Source organism: Helianthus annuus, chromosome 13 (genome assembly GCF_002127325.2).
Source record: "Helianthus annuus cultivar XRQ/B chromosome 13, HanXRQr2.0-SUNRISE, whole genome shotgun sequence".
Classification (NCBI taxonomy): Eukaryota; Viridiplantae; Streptophyta; class Magnoliopsida; order Asterales; family Asteraceae; genus Helianthus; species Helianthus annuus.
Window position 1 is genome coordinate 66237091 of NC_035445.2, and position 15037 is coordinate 66252127.

Here is a 15037-nt window from a genome sequence, read left to right on the forward strand (position 1 = left end):
AGTTTGTCTTTTCTGCTGTCACTTGGGCACGACCCCGTGTCCACTGAGCACGGGGCGTGTTCAGTCTTCTGTCTTCTTTGTTTTGCTTGGGAAGATGCTGTCGGGAGGTCGGACATGCCACTTTTGTTCCTTTTCTTGTATTTATGTTAGATTTAGCTGTCTTTTTGCTTCTTTTGTTCATTTGAGCTCATTTAATCTTGAAAATACAAAAGGAAGACAAAAGCATACTTTTTCCAACATTAGTACTAAAAAGGGGTTAGTTTTATGCCACAATTGATGTAATTTATATGTTGCATTTTGTGCACATCAAATACCCCCACACTTGAATCTTTGCTTTTCCTCAAGCAAAACTCTTTATAATGTGGCTTACACACCCAAATGGAATGGGTAGAAGAGAAGTTTTGGGCTTGTCATAGAGTTTCGGCATTTCCAAGATTCTTTAATTAAGTTTTATTTTTATTTATTTACCATCCTATTCGTCATGATTTATTAAAAACGTTTCATAAGATAAATTACTTATTAGGGCATAACACACCTTTTTTAAAATTCCATTTATATACAAGTTCACATACCTCACGGGGGATCACTCAACACTCGGCCGAAGGTGTATTTTTAGTGAATCACTCGAGAGCGGCATGGAACTTACTCCTACCATAGGCTTGCCAAGCAATCAATCCTCCTCCTTTTTAACTATATACCTTTGTAAATATCAAGAGGACTTTTTGGGTGAAGGGTTAGGCTTGGGCTAAAGGTGGGTGGTTGGGTTAGTAGTTAGTAAAAGGGCGAAAAGCGTAACAAACGTCGGTTTTTGAAAGACTTTTTATTTTTCACATTTTTATTTTATTTTGATGAACCATTTGTTTCAAACAAAGTTATTTTTGATGAACTTGTTTGTTTATTTGGTTTCATCAAAATACATTTTTTGTCAAGTCATAAGAAAACCGAACGTTGTTACTAAAAGAAAGGGGTAAAATAAAAAGGTTTAGGTGGGTAAAAAGGGTGATTTGTTTTGGGTTAAGAAATGAAAAGGTTTAGGTTTAAAGGGGTTAACTTGGGGGATTTTGGGTAGGTGGTAAAAAAAATGAAAAATAATGGTGTAGAAAGAAAAAAGGGTTAGTCCTAATGCCTCCATCATTTACTTACTTGGGTTTAAGTTGGTAAGGACCGGGAATGTATTGTCGTGGCAAGTTCTAGAGACGTACGAACCAAGCGGCTATTCACACAAGAAACGCAAAATGAGCATTTACTGTAAAGATATGTATTTGTATGCTCAATAAAGGCTCAAAACTCACTTTTGTGGGAAATGGTTTTTATGTGATCAAGTATATATAATCAAATTTTAACTAAGCGTGTCATGTCGTTTCATAATTTTTATATGTTGGTTCTTTTTATCACGAGGCTATCGGTTGTAAACTTGTAAAAATATAACCTTGTTAGAACTTGAATTCCAAACTTAAACTTAGACAAAAAAAAAATGAAAATTTTTGAAAAAAATAAAAATTGGGGTGATTAGCGGTTCCAATAGAGTTTATTGTAAGGCTTCTTATTAGGACTCGCAAGATTCAAGGTTTTAGCATCCCCCCCCCCACACTTAAATTACACATTGTCCTCAATCTGTCCCAAAAATAAGTTTTTAGGTTGATTGAATGTGTAAAAGGGTGTTAAAAGCAAAATTTTATGTTACTGGCACTCTGGACATGACCCCGTGTTCAGGTGCCAGTGACAAAAATTAATAAAAAGAAACAGAAGCCTGGACACGTGGGCGTGTTCAATGAACACGGCCCGTGTCCAGTTACCTGAACTGGGCGATTTTCTGCAGATTGTTCAGCACGGGGCCGTGTTGGGCGGACACGGCCCGTGCTGAACTTACTGTAATGAAGAATTTGTTATCGGATGGCCCTGTTTTCGTGTATGGGGTGATGTTTCTCATTTCCATTGTTATCCTTCACCATCCCGAGTGTGTTTTATTTATTACAACATCATCCAAACCTTAAAACCATCATTTCATTAAAAACCATCATAGAGAGAATTACATTATCCTAAAATGCTAGTAAGTTAGATAAGTAAGCACACGAAGCTTAAACCAAGGAGTTCTAGCCTACTAGTTATTTTAATTAGCAAAATTTCCAAGAAGATAATATTCTTGGTTGGATGCGGCTTCATAGAACTCCTTCCTCCGGGCATGGACTCCTCATATGTCGGCGAGCCACTCCTCTATCTCCCTTGGGAGGAGGAAGGAGGGCTCGTTGGCGTCGGTTTGAGGAGGTGCAACTTCCACCGGGACTTCTTGTAGATCTTCAAGGGGAGGCTCCGCTGGAATGTCATCCCATCCGGTAGGGTTGTTGATTCCAAGTGCTAGGTTCCAATCCTCTTAAGGGAGGACGGGTTCCATGGGAGGTGTTACAAGAATATTTAACCTCTGGTGCAAGAGGTTAATTTCTTGAAAACTATTTTCCAGCCCCACCATAAGATAATTTATACGGTCTATTAGGACCTCCTCTACCGAAGTCATTTCATCGAGAGCTTCCCGTAGTGCCATGACGTAGTGTACAAGGGTAGCTTCAATGGGAGGCCTTCTCCCTCTTCGACTGTTTATTGAATGCACGGAAGATGTTCCACTATTTTCACTCGACATTCTACGAAAATAAACCAGAAATAGCTTATTTTAATGAAACAGTACTTTGGACACGGCCCCGTGCTTAACTAGCACAGCCCCGTGTTCACCTTTCTGTAGAATTTTGTGTAACACCCTTATTATTATTTAACAATTTTCGTATAATTTACGAAAATAAACGGGTAATTAGAATTTAAATACATTGAAAATACGGGTTTCATTAAACTTTATTTACAGAATTAAAACTATACAAGATAACATGTTTGAGTTCGTCATTTAACAAAACAACGATACATAGTGCGGAAGCTTATTTCTTGATCGTGTTCGGTTCTTCGTTGTGCTTGATCATCCTCCGGTGCTAAAATCATACCTGAAACTCATAAAACATGAGTTGGATTAGTCATATGTAACTTAGAACATATTTAAACGAGTACGGGAAGCGAAACTGATTAAAATAAAATTTTTTCGCTAATTCAGGGTTCTGTCGCGTGTCGCGGAGGAACCAGGTTGTTCCTTCGCGTGTCGCCTGGGAAACCAGTTTCCAGCAGGTTGCAGTTCAGATCAGCTATGCCAGTTTTTACGGAAACGGCCATAACTTCTTCGTTATTGATCCGTTTTACCCGATTCTTTTTCCTACGTGTCCGTAATTTAATCCTCCATCTTATGGAGTTAAAATCCTACGTCCAACATAAGAAATTTTGAGACTTATAAGCCTTTGACTCGTTACCTTTTTACCGAATTTTAACCCGTTTATGCATTTTATCAAACAAACGTATTTGTTTGATTCCTATATTACATACACTTCTATAAATTAATGTTACCTACCATATTAGGTTCTAATCATAGGTTTATAACACAATTTAAACCCGCTTTCGCTTGTATGCTTATTTTGACCCGTTAAGGTTATTTAAGCACTTTCGAGCCTAAAATCGCTTTTGATTGCTTCTAGCATTCCATCACCACATTTCTTACCCTATAATACCCCACCTCGACTGTATTTAAGGTGAGTTTATTGTGGTGATTTTATATAACCAAAATTTTACCTCTAGAATCAATATTTTACGGCAAAACTCAAATAGTGTCGTTTGACTAAAAATAATACCTCTTTCAGCTTCTATACTTATTCTAAGTATTTACCGTATCATAAAACTCGTTTCCAAACAGCTTTTAAGGTTGTTTGTTCCAATTAGCCAACGAGGGCATTTTGGTCGATTTTATTCTCTTTACTACTAAGGACTCTCTTTCCCATTTATTCGAACAAAATAGCATTTTTAACTACAACATGAATATGCGTACCTGTCCCGGATCAACAAGTAGACCCGATTCATACCTTGTTTTCATTATCACACAATCAATAGTGATGAAATCATCCGATTTTGCTAATCGGTCCTGTTAGCATAAGACTTGACAACCATATTAGTCGATATTGTCAAATGGTGTTATCAACACCATTCGACCCGTTTGGACTACATGCCCAACGTTATCTATTTAATCAAAACATCGTTTTTGATTTCCAATCTATACGTCCATTCATCCCGGATTTTATTAACATACCCTTTTTCTTTAAACTCTTTTCTTACAAAATTCAACCCATTTCGGCTTACGCTATGAGTATCCTTTTAACCTTTATTTACACTAGTCGGCATTTGACCAATTTCCGTTTTTGTCATTTTTCCCCCATTATTAGATTACACTACAAGGTAATCTTAACAAAAATCCATATTTCCAAAACAATCGTTATCCGTTTACAACGTATTGAATAAACGAGTATTCTACATAAGTGTGTAAATTACACTTACCTTGCATCCGAATTACGCTTTTTTTTCTTTTCTCACTTGCTTCGATCAACCCGCTTTCTCCCCAAGCTTCACCTAGCTTGTTAAGCACCTACTATCATCCATCATTCACAAGGTTGTTAGATTAGTCATTCTAAATCATGACTTTCACACCTTATGAATCTTTGACTACTTTCTTATTGAACTAAATCATAAATCATGAGTTTAATTCTCATGTCAAGACCCACTTCAAATCAAGTATGAATTCTTAACAATTTCCCTTTTTGTTCAAGTAGTTCTTTCATACAAGTTAGTATGGTGTTTATAAACACCAATACAACATAAATTTCATTAAATCATCCTAAACCCCTTTTTCATAAGCTTTAACGCATAATTCTTTAAAATAATCAAATCTGCATTTTTACCCAACTTTTAGCATTTTAATCCTCACTTAGGCGTTTCATCAAACACCTAGCGGGTCAGATTTTTATATCATCAAAACCAAGTTTATGACTTGTAATTATCATCTAAATTAACTTCAATTAAACAATTTTACACAAGTCTTAACATCCATATTTCTGAATTTTACTCTTAAATTCAGATTATGCTAGAACAAGATCATCAATTCTAGGGTTTATCAAGTTTTCTCCAAGTTCATTAATCAACTACAATGGTGATTATGAACTCTATAATTAACATGAAATCTTTTAACAAGATTTCACCTAGGGTTCATCCCTAGACACCATATCCCTTCTAATTTCATTCATGCATGATAAAATCAAGCTAAATTTCAGTTTTTCACAATTAACCTAGAACTTGAGATAAATCAAAATACTGGAATTTTGCATACCTTGCGATCCCTTAGTGAGGTGATCACTAATTCGTGTTTAGAACTTGATTTGAGACTGAATTGAACCTTCAGTTTGATCAAATTTGACATGCACTAGGGTTTGGTGGGGAGCCAGTGTCGCCCCCTGTGTTCTTGTTCGACCAGGACCTCCATTTGAGGGGTTTGGTTTTATTTTTTTGTTTTAAAACTAATAATATTAGTTTCGAATTTAACAACATTGGTCCCTCCCCTTTTGTTTAACTTAAATCTTTGGCAATTTAACTTTATTCATGCTTTAACACAAGACAACCAACTAACTAGGTTATTTATTTCCTAGTCAGTTTAGTATGTTCGGGAAATCATAACCCGTTTTACTTTAAGTCCCGTTAAATCGGGCCTTTTATCTTCCTATTTTCTTGAAAGATCTTATTCACTTTAAATAAATATTAGGATTATTAATACTTGCCAGTTTACTTTTACCACTAACGGTATTTTCCCCGTCTTTAGTATTTACGGGGTTTAATTAACAAACCCGTTTTCGGGGTGTTACAAGTCTACCCCCCTTAAAGAGGTTTCGTCCTCGAAACCTTTTCTTACGTAATTCATTGAGTTTAAACTCAATGTATTTGATCCGAGAAATCCCTTAAACATTACTTATACCTTTAACCATTTGTTAGTATTACCAGATAAGTATGGTAACATCTTTTTGGTCACTAATTGTCTACGTATCTCATACGACATAGTGCAACTTAAAATAACGTAATCTCGTTATTCCCACTAGTTTAGTTAAGTTAGCGATATCCATCGCTTTCATATACTATCGAATTCTTTATGAATTCGTTACTTTGACCCGTTTAAAGGTCTTTAGTGAAATCCTTCACTTTTAGCCACAAATTCTTTTGTTTTCAAATTTATTTATTCGGTTCAGTTTTACCGAATCTACCACTTACAAGCAACCAAATTTATTTAAATGACCTTAACCGATCTCACCAACTAGACTTATTAGTCCAGCTACTTTCACCGCTCGCTTAGTTATAATGTGATTCTACCTCACATTGCATTTCTTGACCGTGATCATGTCACGTCATTCTAAATTTCATATCAACTTTTTATTTCCGAAAATATTACCTTTCGAATATATCGCCTTGCACCAATCAGTGTCAAGACTTATATCTTTCATGTTTACCGTTTATACGTCTATCATAATACATTTTCGTAGAAACGTTATTTCTTACCAAAACCGAAGTTTTAGTTTAGCGTCTTCCTTTTAACCTTTTTCAATTATCCATACCGGGATATTGACAGTCCAAAATTTATTCTTTTACAATCTTAGTTTTATGCGGGGATTCTCAACTGATTCCCTCGCTTTATCTAATTAACCCGTAGGTTTTATCACTTAGCCTCATGGGCTATTTTGTTTAAACTTTCACCTCTTTAGGGCGAAGTTCTTATAATTTCTTTCTAATCATGACCCGTGGGTCGTTTTATCCTCATAGACCTTTCCATTGTTTATAACCCCAAAGGTTATATTGATCCCGTAGATCATTCCTTACTCATGACATTCTTAAAATTTCATGTTTGGTGTCAAGGCACCATGTTTTTGTTTAACATCATTTATTTTCGTCTTGATATTATCTTTGACCTTGACCGTAGTCTAAGGCTACATTCGTTTCTTTTCGGACACGTTTTCCGACTTTATGACTTATTACGTCATTTATGCGTCGGTTTATCTTATGCTCACCATTATCCAGTTTACATACATTCGTATTTGATTATGTCCCATTACCGGGCTCATTATTCTTTTGCTTTTAATGTTACTATTGTCCCGCTAGTGTTTACTCATGTCGTCCGGCATGATTTTATATTCGACCCGCTCAACTCTAAAATAGTTGAACATAATTTATTCACAACTCTATTTACATTATCTTGTCATCTTTTAGTTATGACCCTAAAACCCGAGTCTTTTAACTTTCCATCCGGGTTCCCGTTTATCGGTCTACGCATGTGTTTAATTCCTACCCATCAACCGGGTGGTTTTACCGAAGTCGTTATTATTGCAACCCTCCCGGTATGCACTAACATCTCGCTTCATCTTTATATTCCGACTTTGTCCTCGAGTTTGGCGTTTTACAAAACCGACCCATTTAGAGACATATTCGCATTTTCCGGGTTCGAGTGTAATTACACCCCCTTCCAGTGCATATCTTGATCATTCTACATGTTTATATTCTCCGGGTTCGAGTGTAAGTACACCCCTCCCAATATATGTCTACATCATTTTACATGCTTCCATGTCTACATGTTTATATTCCTCGGGTTCGAGTGTAAGTACACCCCCTCCCAATACATGTCTACATCATTTTACATGTTTCTTTGTCCCTTCTCTCGGGCTCATTATACTAACATAATACGCTTCCGCCACTCGACTGTGCGTTTATATTATGATCAAATAATTTGCTTATCTGATTCATTTGGGTACTTTTTAATTTGTCCCACTCACCCCGTCCTTACTGCATCGGGTGTGAATGTGTCCGCTATAAGAAGTTCATGGTGTCATATGCCACTACTTACTTGGCCAGAGTAAGCGATTAACACATGATACGCATGACCTTTTTATAGTTTTCACATCACGCCCTATGTAAGTAATACCTCTGTTTATTTATCTTGGAAACGATATCCTGGATAGGTATTTTATTCAGGTTTGTCCAAGTTTTCAATCTACATCTGAAACTATCAGTTTCTACTTATTGGTTGCATGTTTATATTCATGCAATAATTTAAACGTGCACCTGGTAAATGCTTGCCCTAACGAGCTTTCCTTGCCATTAGCCTTGTTCGCGACCATCACACGATTTGGGTCCTTGATGAGCATGCTCTTCTTGTCATATCTCGGACCGTTCCATCATCATATCCACAATTCGTTTGACTCTCGTCGTCTTCAAACACGAGTGTCCTTCAATTAAATCATTCACAAAAGTTAGTAACATCAACCTCAAAAATCGCCCGTATTATAATACAAGGCTTTTCAACTATACGCATCAGCGCGCGTATTTTCATCAACTATATCAATCATTTCAATTGGGGTAACGTGTATCACGCGATAGCCCTATGTGTTGTATACAACACCTTAGCATCTAAACTTTTAACGTACATGTACTTACCGGATTTGCGATCAAGCCACGAACCGAACACCAATCTTTGTCAAGAGCAAAAGGTTTAAGTCCAAGCATGGTTTTCCCCACCATACTTGTATCTCTTAAACCAGGGCTCTGATACCAACTTGTAACACCCTTATTATTATTTAACAATTTTCATATAATTTACGAAAATAAACGGGTAATTAGAATTTCAATACATTGAAAATACGGGTTTCATTAAACTTTATGTACAGAATTAAAACTATACAAGATAACATGTTTGTGTTCGTCATTTAACAAAACAACGATACATAGTGCGGAAGCTTATTTCTTGATCGTGTTCGGTTCTTCGTTGTGCTTGATCATCCTCCGGTGCTAAAATCATACCTGAAACTCATAAAACATGAGTTGGATTAGTCATATGTAACTTAGAACATATTTAAACGAGTCTGGGAAGCGAAACTGATTAAAATAAAAATTTTTCGCTAATTCAGGGTTCTGTCGCGTGTCGCAGAGGAACCAGGTTGTTCCTTCGCGTGTCGCCTGGGAAACCAGTTTCCAGCAGGTTGCAGTTCAGATCAGCTATGCCAGTTTTTACGGAAACGGCCATAACTTCTTCGTTATTGATCCGTTTTACCCGATTCTTTTTCCTACGCGTCCGTAATTTAATCCTCCATCTTATGGAGTTAAAATCCTACATCCAACATAAGAAATTTTGAGACATCTAAGCCTTTGACTCGTTACCTTTTTACCGAATTTTAACCCGTTTATGCATTTTATCAAACAAACGTATTTGTTTGATTCCTATATTACATACACTTCTATAAATTAATGTTACCTACCATATTAGGTTCTAATCATAGGTTTATTACACAATTTAAACCCGCTTTCGCTTGTATGCTTATTTTGACCCGTTAAGGGTATTTAAGCACTTTCGAGCCTAAAATCACTTTCGATTGCTTCTAGCATTCCATCACCACATTTCTTACCTTGCATCCGAATTACGCTTTTTTTTTCTTTTCTCACTTGCTTCGATCAACCCGCTTTCTCCCCAAGCTTCACCTAGCTTGTTAAGCGCCTACTATCATCCATCATTCACAATGTTGTTAGATTAGTCATTCTAAATCATGACTTTCACACCTTATGAATCTTTGACTACTTTCTTATTGAACTAAATCATAAATCATGAGTTTAATTCTCATGTCAAGACCCACTTCAAATCAAGTATGAATTCTTAACAATTTCCCTTTTTGTTCAAGTAGTTCTTTCATACAAGTTAGTATGGTGTTTATAAACACCAATACAACATAAATTTTATTAAATCGTCCTAAACCCCTTTTTTCATAAGCTTTAACGCATAATTCTTTATAATAATCAAATCTGCGTTTTTACCCAACTTTTAGCATTTTAATCCTCACTTAGGCGTTTCATTAAACACCTAGCGGGTCAGATTTTTATATCATCAAACCAAGTTTATGACTTGTAATTATCATCTAAATTAACTTCAATTAAACAATTTTACACAAGTCTTAACATCCATATTTCTGAATTTTACTCTTAAATTCAGATTATGCTAGAACAAGATCATCAATTCTAGGGTTTATCAAGTTTTCTCCAAGTTCATTAATCACCTACAATGGTGATTATGAACTCTATTATTAACATGGAATCTTTTAACAAGATTTCACCTAGGGTTCATCCCTAGACACCATATCCCTTCTAATTTCATTCATCATGATAAAATCAAGCTAAATTTCTGTTTTTCACAATTAACCTAGAACTTGAGATAAATCAAAATACTGGAATTTTGCATACCTTGCGATCCCTTCAGTGAGGTGATCACTAATTCGTGTTTAGAACTTGATTTGGGACTGAATTGAACCTTCAATTTGATCAAATTTGACATGCACTAGGGTTTGGTGGGGAGCCAGTGTCGCCCCCTGTGTTCTTGTTCGACCAGGACCTCCATTTGAGGGGTTTGGTTTTATTTTTTTGTTTTAAAACTAATAATATTAGTTTCAAATTTAACAACATCGGTCCCTCCCCTTTTGTTTAACTTAAATCTTTGGCAATTTAACTCTATTCATGCTTTAACACAAGACAACCAACTAACTAGGTTATTTATTTCCTAGTCAGTTTAGTATGTTTGGGAAATCATAACCCGTTTTACTTTAAGTCCCGTTAAATCGGGCCTTTTATCTTCCTATTTTCTTGAAAGATCTTATTCACTTTAAATAAATATTAGGATTATTCAATTAATTTCTAATACTTGCCAGTTTACTTTTACCACTAACGGTATTTTCCCCGTCTTTAGTATTTACGGGGTTTAATTACCAAATCCGTTTTCGGGGTGTTACATTTTGGAACAAGGAATCTTGAAGTTTTAAGTTATTTCTCTAATTTGTGAAGCCTCTTTGAACAATAACAACTTAAAACAGTGTTATACAACTTATTGTTAACAAGATTCTTTGAACAAAACTCAATAATCCTTGCAATAAAGCTTGAAATCTCAAGCTTTAGTGGAGGTTTTTGGAGAAAGATGAAGAAGAAGGAAATGGATAAAAGAGGAAAGGACAAGATGGTTGTTGGAACCTTCTTTTAGAACATACCTAGGATGGTAGGAGAGAAGATCCCTTCAAATCTCTGTCCCTAGATGGTCCAAATGTGCAGGATTCTTGGCTACATTTATAGAAAACGACAGCATGCTGGACACGGCCCCGTGTCGGCTGGACACGGCCCCGTGTGCAGGCAGGATCCTGACACAGTTTGTCCGTATTCTGACGTAATGTCAGAAAGGAATCTTTTGGTGGACACAGGGGCGTGTTGGCTGGGCGCGGCCCCGTGTCGAAAGGCTGATTATGAAGTTTGTCTATTTTCAAGGAACTTATCCGGATCGGGCGGTTCCTTACTGGATGGAACAACCCCAAAGTGTCTAAGATACCTTAATTGATCTAGATTAAGACGAGAACGTAAGAGGTTGTCGGTGAGGGTGATTCCTATGCTAAATGTAGGTGGACAAGTCCAACCCTTTTCCGGGCTCTCGTTAAAGAAGGTGTATGCCGAATCGCTCAGGTCTATGTATGCATCGAACGAAGTCGATGGGGAGTCCTTCACGGCACAATCGGCACAGGGACGACTATCGTCCAAGTCTTCGCTACAGTTGAAGGCATTATCGGGAGCAACGAGGTTGTTTAAATGCGACCCCAACATTTCTTCTTGGTCATCGTTTTGAGATGAATTAAGGAAATCCATCTTAAGTTCTTTTAACCAATTAAGAATCAGATCTTCTAGTTGAAATAGTTCATCAAAAAACATTTCTCCTAAAATATCTGGATGGGCGCATTCGAGGGAGAGATAAGGATTATTTTTACTTTCGCCCCTCTTAAGGCTACAGGCAAACGATGGGACTATATAGTGGGGCTTATAATTTAGAAAATAGCATTCTAATTCTTTATGACTGCCTCCACATAATTGACACCACGTACCTTAAGAGTGCCGAAAGTAAAAAAGATCATTATCACTCATTTTTTTGTGTCAGAAATTACCAACCGTCAGGATCTTACGGTTCTGTTTTCAGTAACTGAATCTTGGGCACGGGGGCGTGTTGAGTGGGCACGGCCCCGTGTTCAGCTTACTGTCTGACTTAAAACAAGATTGCCAGTTCCAATGATTGGGCACGGGGCGTGTTCAGCGGGCACGGCCCGTGCTGAGTTCTGCAGAAGCTGAAAAATTAAGAAATACAAAAAAATAAAAAGAAAATAGAAAAAATGATTAGGCCGTTGATTCTTAACTTTCTTAAAATCCTTGTGTCCCCGGCAACGGCACCAAAAACTTGATGCGTGTTAGTGTATATATGTTTTAGGTATATATTTTAAGCCCTTTTTACACTTTTTAGCCAAGTTTTAAATTTATAAAACACGATATTTACTAACACTAAACACACATATGGGCAAGTGCACCCATCGTGGACGTAGTATAGTGTTGGTAAGATACCGAGGTCGTCCAAGGACATAAGAGCTTTTAGTACCGGTTTATCCTCAACGTCTAATCAAATCAAAATGTTAGAAAAAGGTTTTTAAACTAAGAAAATAAAACTAACTAAAATGCTGAAAAATAAAATAAAAATAAAACAGATAGACAAGATGAATCACTTGGATCCGACTCGTGTGTAGTGTAACCTTTGATTATTTTTTCACTTTTGCACTTGTTTAAGAGATTATCTTAGTTATTGTAGTAGGCCCCTCTTTTGAAGGCGACGTTACCCTCAACCCAGTAGTTTGAGTCAGCAAGGATACAATCCTAAAGGGTCGGATTATTGAAAGATAATTAATTAAGTTATTAATGCATAATGTGGTAAGCCCCTCTTTTGAAGGAGACGTTACCCTCGGCTAAGTAGTCTGAGTCAGTAGGGATACAGTCCTAAGTAGCAGGGTTAAAGTTTTAATAGTAGTTTAACTTATGAGGGGATCAAAGAGTTCGGACCCCCGCCATCCAATACCTTTGGGTATTGAAGGAGGTCCTACTAAATTTGACCCAGGTCCTTTGCAGAATCTATACACTGAACGATGGCAAGACTCTTACCAAATCGTTCCCTTAACCCCCGACCAGGTAGCCAACATACCTCCATATAGACTGTGGAGATATGAATGATGAAAATCTTTTATTTTATATAGACTGTAAAATAATGCCAAGACACCACGGACAAATGATAAGGAAGAATCACCTTCAACATAAGAAACTAGTATTTAAAGTCATTAATACAAAACCAATTAAAAAGTGCAAAAGATTAAAAATAAAAAGTATTACACTAAAAACTTGTCTTCACCAAGTGATGTAAGAGACTTAGGCAAACATGGCTCTTGATTGTCAAGAACTCTTACGATCAATCTTGGATCCCGAGACGACTCACACACTCTACGATGGACAATGGATGATGGTGGTGGATGATGGTGTTGTGATGGTGGTGGGTGGTGGGTGAAGTGTGAGAGAGGTGGTGTGCCAAGAGATGAGTTGCAAGAGCTCCAAACACTCCTATTTATAGGCCGAAGAGAAGCTCGGGCACGGCCCCGTGTCCATCCGCGTCTCTCTCTTCATTAATTGTAATTCGCAATTTCAATAAATGCGTCTGCAGGAAGTTGACCACGCCCCCGTGTCCGCTGGGCACGGCCCCGTGGTGGGCAACAGAAGCTTCTATGAGTTTGTCTTTTCTGCTGTCACTTGGGCACGGCCCCGTGTCCACTGAGCACGGGGCGTGTTCAGTCTTCTGTCTTCTTTTTTTTGCTTGGGAAGATGTTGTCGGGAGGTCGGGCATGCCACTTTTGTTCCTTTTCTTGTATTTATGTTAGATTTAGCTGTCTTTTTGCTTCTTTTGTTCATTTGAGCTCATTTAATCCTGAAAATACAAAAGGAAAGCAAAAGCATACTTTTTCCAACATTAGTACTAAAAAGGGTTAGTTTTATGCCACAAGTGATGTAATTTATATGTTGCATTTTGTGCACATCATTCATACTTAAGATAAAGGATGATCATCATGGATCTTTCAAGATTCATCCTCATACTTGCTAGATCATATTTTAAATCATCATCTAGCAAGCTTTTATGTGGTGATCTACACCATACACTCAAGAAATCAGCAAACAAGTTCATCACATACACTAAACAACTTAGATCTTCATGATTTTGAGTTTTATTCTTATGTTTATCTTCTTGTTTTGGTGTGATCTTTAGATTTTAAGTTACATATACTCTTTAACCACTAACATAAGATGTAAAATCATGATCAAGAAGACTTACTACTAGCACAAAGGCTAGGGATGAACAAGATGCAAGATGAAGAAGAAAAGAGGTGGTTAATAGCCCCTCAAGATGGTCCTTCAAATTCCCTTGCTTGCAACCTTCTTATCTAGCCTTGATTCACCTTAGAGTATGCCTAGATTATGTTGAAATGGATTGAAAAATGGAGATGATGAAGAGGGGTGTTTGGCCGAGAATATGAAGGAGGAGGAGAGGTCTTGTGGTTTGAATTTTGAGTTAGTGAAAAGTGATGAAGTCTAAGGCTCTTTGTTCTTTTATCCTACAACATTTCTTTATACAATGGTTCTAGTGTCTAACATCTTTGTAACAACACCAATTATAATACTCAAGAAAATGGTGAGGTGGTGGGGCCCTTGTTGACCGTCCACCAAGGGGGGGGGGTATCTAGTTAGTTTTCAAATGTTAAGTTAGAGATTAGTTAGGATTTAAGTGATTCGGCTAGGGTTTAATGATATTAGTGGTTTTGATGTGTAATATGGTGTTCATTGCTAATAACTAGTCTTGTAACATTAAAACAATGCTTCTAGTTCAATTTTTGGTGTTTCGGGTAGTGTCTGGTTGTTCATTCGGTTATTGGTTCGTTAAGGTGCTAAATTGCGCAGTTTAGTGTGTTATGAGATACCTTTTATGACAGTTTTCATTCCCGACACTTTACAAGTTATTCTGGACATCTAAACCTTGTTTCTGCATAATATTTTGATGTTTAATTGCTGATTTTTGCCGAATTTTGCATAATTCTGCATTTATAGTGTGTTTTAGGTACTTTTCGGTGTTTATTCGTCACTCGGAAGGCAGTTTCATAACCATTACTTTCCTATATAGAGTTCTAGTGTAAATCTTGGTTCTGGGACTCAGTTTGTGTCCTAA

At 36.9% G+C, this 15037-nt stretch overlaps 1 long non-coding RNA gene across 1 annotated transcript; it reads right to left on the reverse strand.

Moving 5' to 3' along the window:
• Positions 1-2829: 2829 nt before the first annotated feature.
• On the reverse strand, positions 2830-3971 carry LOC110902742. The gene is made up of 2 exons (XR_002571382.1): positions 3911-3971; positions 2830-2984 (listed from the first exon to the last, which is right to left on the reverse strand). It is a non-coding gene; the product is annotated as an uncharacterized LOC110902742 (long non-coding RNA).
• Positions 3972-15037: the final 11066 nt, after the last annotated feature.